Source organism: Arachis hypogaea, chromosome 11 (assembly GCF_003086295.3).
Source record: "Arachis hypogaea cultivar Tifrunner chromosome 11, arahy.Tifrunner.gnm2.J5K5, whole genome shotgun sequence".
Taxonomy (NCBI): Eukaryota; Viridiplantae; Streptophyta; class Magnoliopsida; order Fabales; family Fabaceae; genus Arachis; species Arachis hypogaea.
Genome location: NC_092046.1, coordinates 131,844,830 through 131,851,981, shown reverse-complemented (window position 1 = coordinate 131,851,981; position 7,152 = coordinate 131,844,830).

Below are 7,152 nucleotides of genomic sequence, written 5' to 3'. Positions count from 1 at the left end.
AAACCTACGAGCAAAACTGAACAGAGTCACAAATTCACAGATTTTCAATAAAATTTAAATCAAACATTCCCAAACTTTTTCTCAAACTACAGAATCTGTCTTCACAGAGGGATTTTGTAAAAATATCAGCAATTTGGTCTTCAGATTTTACAAATTGAATATCAATAGTTCCCTTTTGCACATGTTCTCTAATGAAATGATATTTAATTTCAATGTGCTTTGTTCTTGAGTGCAAAACAGGATTTTTTGAAATGTTTATAGCACTCATATTATCACAAAATAAGCTATACTATTGATTTTTAATTTGTAATCTTCTAATTGTGTTTTTAACCAAATTAATTGAGTGCAACATGCAGATGCGGAAATGTATTCTGCTTCAGCGGTGGATAAAGCTACTGTGGCTTGTTTCTTACTTGACCACATGTTGAGTGAGCTTCCAAGGAAGCAACACATTCCGGACGTGCTTCTTCTATCCACTATGTCTCCCACATAATCTGCATCACAAAACCCTACTGCACAAAATTCATCAGATTTAGGATACCACAAGCCATAATCACAAGTTCCCTTAATGTATCTAATGATGCGTTTAACAGCCGTAAGATGGGATTCTTTTGGTTGAGATTGAAATCTTGTGCATACACCCACACTTTGAACAATATCCGGTCTAGAGGAGGTAAGGTACATGAGTGAACCTATCATTCCCCTATACTTTGTTTCATCCACATCTTGACCATCATCATCCTTTTCAAGTTTTGTGTTGGGATGCATTGGTGTACCCATTGCTTTGGAATTTTCTAGGCCAAACTTTTTGATAAGCTCTTTTGCATACTTTCCTTGGTAAATAAAAGTACCACTAGGAGTTTGTTTAATTTGGAGGCCAAGAAAGAAAGTAAGCTCTCCCATTAAACTCATTTCAAACTCACTAGTCATGAGTTTTCCAAACTCTTCACACAAGGAAATATTGGCCGATCCAAATACAATGTCATCAACATAAACTTGAACAAGGAGTATATCATCATTAGATGCTTTAATAAATAAAGTAGTGTCGGTGGTACCCATTTGAAATTGATTTTCCAACAAGAAGGCACTAAGCCTTTCATACCAAGCTCTTGGAGCTTGTCTAAGACCATAAAGAGCCTTAGTTAGTTTGAAAACATGATTTGGAAACTCTTTTTGTTCAAAGCCGGGGGGTTGTGCCACATACACTTCTCTATCAATAAAGCCATTAAGGAAAGTACACTTAACATCCATTTGAAACATTTTGAAACCTTTATGAGCAGCATAGGCAAGAAGCAACCAAATTGCTTCTATTCTAGCTACCGGAGCAAAAGACTCATCAAAATCTATACCCTCTTCTTGATCGTAACCTTGGGCCACTAATCTAGCCTTGTTACGAACAACTTGTCCATCCTCACCAAGTTCATTTTTAAATACCCACTTAGTACCCGTTATCTTCTTACCATCCGGATAAGGTACTAATGTCCAAACCTCATTCTTGTCAAATTGAGCTAGCTTCTCTTGCATGGCCTTGATCCATGAAGGATCTTCAAGAGCTTGTTTGACATTGTTGGGCTCCATTTGTGACAAAAGAGCAAAGTTGTTAGGTTCGGTTTGCCTTTTGGTGGAGGATCTTGTTGTTACACCATGAGAGGGATCACCAATGATGAAGTCATGAGGATAACCTCTCATAGACTTCCATTCTCTAGGCTTTCGGACAGGTGTAGAATTTTGATGAACTTCTGGTGATCTCACTGTTTCAGTTGCTCGTGCCTGCTCAGGAGACAAAATGGAAGTATCTCCTCCAATCTGACGAGACAAAACTGGGCTGACAGATTCTTCATTTTGCACAGATTTGGGATTTTTTTTATTTGTTCCAGCCTCTTCACAATCTGAATCAATATCTTTCACGATACTGGGAATTAAGTTAGAATCACAAAAAGTAACATGTATGGATTCCTCTATTGTCCTATGCTCCTTGAGATAAACTCTATAGGCCTTGCTTTTGGTGGAATATCCAACAAACATTCCTTCATATGATTTTGGATCAAAGTTTCCAAGATTTTTCTTATTGTTGAGCACAAAACATTTGCATCCAAAAACATGAAAATACTTAAGATTTGGAGGGGTTTCTTTCCATAGCTCATATGGTGTTTTCTTTAACCCTTTTCTAATGATTGTTCTATTCAAAATATAACATGCTGTGTTCACAGCCTCAGCCCATAAGAATTTAGGAATTTCACTCTCACATAACATAGCCCTAGTCATTTCTTGAAGACTTCTATTCCTTCTTTCAACCACCCCATTTTGTTGGGGAGTTCTAGGACATGAAAAGTTATGAGAAATTCCTAAGTCATCACAAAATTTTTCAAAATCTTGATTTTCAAATTCTCTTCCATGATCACTTCTTAAATGGGCAATTTTTAAATCCTTTTCATTTTGAATTTTCTTACAAAGAGTGGAAAAGGCATGAAAAGCATCATTCTTTTGAGCAAGAAAAAGTACCCAACCAAATCTAGAGTAATCATCTACCACCACAAGACCATAATGTTTACCTCCTAAACTTTGAGTTCTAGTAGGACCAAAAAGATCAATATGTAACATTTCCAATGGCCTTTTGGTTGAGATTCCATCTTTTGATTTAAAAGAGGATTTTACTTGTTTGCCTAATTGACAAGCGTCACAAGTAAGATCCTTATCAAACTTGATGTTTGGGATTCCTCTAACCAAATTTCTTTTGACTAGCTTAGAAATTTGATACATGCTAGCATGTCCCAACTTTCTATGCCAAAGCCATTTTTCAGATTCAAAAGATGTAAAGCATGTTACATTTTGTTCCTTTAAATCCTCAAGAGTTAATCCATACACATTGTTACATCTTTTAGCTTCAAGAAGAACATTCCCAGTTTTCTCACACACAACTAAACAAACAAATTTCTTAAAGATAACTTCAAAACCCAAATCACAAAGTTGACTAACACTAAGCAAATTATGTTTCAAGTCATGTACAAGGAGAACATCATTTATACAAGAAGAAAAGTTTTTACCAACTTTCCCAACAGCCACAATTTTTCCTTTTGCATCATCACCGAAAGTGACAAGCCCTCCATCATATTCATCAAGTTTTATGAAGAAGGTTATTTTTCCGGTCATATGCCTAGAGCATCCGCTATCCATATACCACATGTTTTCCTTCCTTTTGGATGCTAGGCACACCTACAAAACAAGCTCAAGTAACCTTAGGTATCCAAATCTTTTTGGATCCTTTTACGTTAAATCATCTTCTATGTCCTAAGCCATTGTAATCAAAAACAATTTTATAAACCTTGTCACCGACCATTCTTTCACCAAAAAAGTATTGAATGGGAAAGTGTCCATTCCGATTGCATAGTCTACAAAATCTTGGAGTTGCTGTTTTGTTAAAGTAGGTGGGATCTTGAAATCTTGTATCATTAGAAGATGAAGCAATATTTTCAAAATGTGAATTTTCAGATTTATAGAACCCCAACCCAGCCTTATCGTAAAGAGGTTTTTGACTAGCCAAGATGTGATTTAAACTTTCAGAACTTTGTGTGAACTTGGCTAAGTCTTCCTTAAGTCTTTTAACCTCTTTAAGCAACTCTTCATTTTGCTTAAAACAATCCACATATGCAAGAACAGAATGGTTACTTTCACAAATTCTAACTTGGGCTCTTAACTGCTTATTCTCTTCAACAAGGTCACAAGCAGTTTCGGCCTCTCTTACTTTTTCTTTTAAAAAACTGTTTTCAGCCTTAAGAATGGTGATTTGTTGTTCAAGTTCTTGATTTTCTAGCAAAAAACATCTTATTTTTTCAGAGAGGTGGTCTATCATAAGATGAAGATCTTCAGTATTAGGATTATGAAAGACTACCTGATCTATGTGGTCTGCCATGAGACATGTTTGTGACTTGGTCTCGGTTTCTTCATCATCATCATCAGAATCATTCTCCAAGTTTTCCCATGAGGCCATCAGTCCTTTCTTCTTTCTTCTTTTCGGCTTTTCTTCCTTCTTCAGCTTGGAACAGTCAGATTTGAAATGTCCCATTTCCTTGCAATTGTAGCAAGTTACTTTGCTAAGGTCTTTCTTCACTCTCCTTGTGCTGCTGCCTTTGCCTTTGAGCTTAGCCATTTTCCTGAATTTTTTTGCAAACAACACAAACTCATTTTCAGAAGAGTTATCACTGGATTCATCATCCAGAGGGTTAGTCACAGAAGAAAAAGCAATTCCTTTCTTTTTTGTATCTTTTTTCAAATAGGTATTTTCAAAAGCAAGAAGATTTCCTCTCAAATCATCAAGTGTCATGGAGTCTAAGCTACTACTTTCAGAAATAATTAAAGCCTTTGTTTTCCACTCTTTTGTGAGACATCTCAGCACTCTTCTCACTAGCACAGATTCAGAATGTGTAATTCCCAGAGCATCTAAGCCAACAATGATGGAATTGAACCGTTCGAACAGTTCATCGATGGACTCTCCTTCCTTCATTGCAAATGTTTCATACTCTCTGTTTAGCATATCTGCCCGAGTCTTCTTGACAATAGTGGTTCCTTCATGGGTGATTTGCAATTTGTCCCAGATTTCCTTTGCCGTTGTGCATCTTGATACCCGTCGGTACTCCTCGAAGCTTATATCACAGTTGAGCAGATTTATTGCTTTGGCATTTAACTCTATCTTCTTCCTATCTTCTTCTGTCCATCTTGCTTCAGGTTTGAGAGAGACCACTCCTTCGGCACTTGTAACAGTTGGATATTGTGGTCCTTCCAAGATAATTTTCCATAGTCTGTAATCCATTGCTTGTACAAATATCTTCATCCTCTCCTTCCAATAGGTGTAATTCTTCCCATTGAAAAGAGGAGGTCTATTGCTTGATTGACCTTCAGTTAGATTATATGACACCACATTTGCGCCACTGTTTTCGGCCATGAGGATCTTTACTCCAAGCTGCAAAGCTTGATCTCTTTGAGACCAAGCTCTGATACCAATTGATGGTTTCAGTGGCTAAGAGAAGGGGGGGTTGAATCTTAGCCCCCTTTTTTTGGTTGCTAACACTTGCTGAACTCAGAGGAGACTTTTCTGTTTTGGCTCGTCTCTGGACACGAGACTTTTTCTTTTATCTCGTCCCTAGCCACGAGACTTTTAGTTTTGTCTCGTCACTTGGCACGAGACATTTTTCGTTTTTTCTCCTGTGCAGTAGAAGACAGAAATGGAGTAGAAGAGAAGAGAAATTACACCCAGATATATCCTGGTTCAGCTGCTAAGTGCAGTGCAGCCTACATCCAGTCTCCATCACAACAATGATGAAATTTCACTATAATCAACTTGATTACAAACTGTAAAGTGCTAACCCAACTTACAAGGGGATTCCCACAGAATCATGAAACACAACATAGATGAACAAAGGAACTCTAAGACATCTATGGCTTTTCTTTTAATTTTGCACTCTCTGCCTTTTTCCGCTCTATGGCTTTTTCATTACAAATCTCACTGTTTGCCTTTTTCCATGAGACTTAAGACATGACAAAATTAAACAGAAAAATACAAAACATAATACATTGAAGGAGAAGAGAAAACTGTTAGCTCAGGTAGCTCTGAGAACTCTGTGCCTTGCACTCTCAAATTTTCTCCTTGCTCCAAACAGTGGCTGTTCTCTCTTTTTAAAGAAGAGGGAAGCCTCCACACTTGAAGCCAACACCCAAACCAACTTCTTCCTCCTTCAACAAACAGAACCGGTTCGGCCACATAGAGAGAGAAGAGATAACCATGCAAAACCCAACATGCAATTACCTCTGGTCCTTTCTTGATCATCACCCTTCATCAATCTGAGCTCTCCATCCTTGGCTTGCTCTCCAAGATGGATTTCTGGCCCTTGATGCTTCATGATGATAATAACTTCATCTGCTTCAATCTCTGCCTTAACCATCACTTCGCCACTCTAGCTACTCCCTGTGGTGGTTAAACAGAATCAAAGACAAGCCATGCTTCAAGAATCTCCTCCATGCTGGCCGAATCTTCAACGTCCATTTTTGAGCATGAAAGGCTCAAGATACTTCACCAAATCTAACCAAATATGGTGAATATCTCAGCCACAGCTCATTTTTATTTTAGTATATTTTCTTGCCATCATCAGCTTGATGGTCTTGATACATGCAACTTCTTCCTTTTCTTGGTTGATGAGCATAGCGTCCATAGCTTCCTGGACAAGGACCGAAGGAAGAAGAAGAAAGAGATGAGAGAGAATGTGAAGTTAAAGTAAAAGCAATTAAATGAAATTGAAAATATTGATAGATTGCTTTTACTTCCCTTGCTTTGAGTAGCGTATAGCATTAATCATAATGATTCCCATAAAATCAAAGTCAAGTTCTCTCTCATGTTTCCAATGCTAACATATTAGGATTTGAAATCCATTCTTAACAAGAGATGGAATCCGTTGAAAAGCATGAAGTCATTTAGCTTTCATTTAAACTTGGTTTCTGACCAAGCTTGGAAACTTTCATCAAAATAATGTTGGGCTTGGTAGCATTAAGATTTAATCTGGCCCAAATGATAACATTTGCTTTCCTGATGAATATTGGATTCGGATCATGCATGGAAACATTCATCAAAATTCAAGTTGGGCTTGGTAGCAATAAAGCTTAATCTGACCTAATAAAATTTTGATTCCTTCAGACTAATTGGGCTTTTGAGTTCTGGCCCAATTGATTACAACAATTCAGCCACATAATATAGGGAACATATAGCAAGGTCTGATTGTGTATTTTAATTTGGGCTTGCTGCAGTTTCTATTTTTTCGGCCCAAATTAAAACCTGCACAACAAAATTATCAATTAAGCAAATGTGAATTAAGATTAAATTAATAATTTTGTATTTAAATATTTCAATAATGTTTGTTCATCATCAAAATTAAATAAGAGTTTTCCAAAATCATCAAACTCCCCCTTGATGACAAACATTATCAAAATTGAAATGGAAAGAAATTTAAAGATTGAGTAAAAAGTACTCCCTTTGATTTTGAATTTCTCCCCCTTTCTAAATGTCACATTGCTCCCCCTTGATGTGTGCTTATTTTACCAAGGGAAACATTAACCTGTAACATTTGAATCAAGCTTCAAGTAACAATGTTATTTAGCATATTTTAT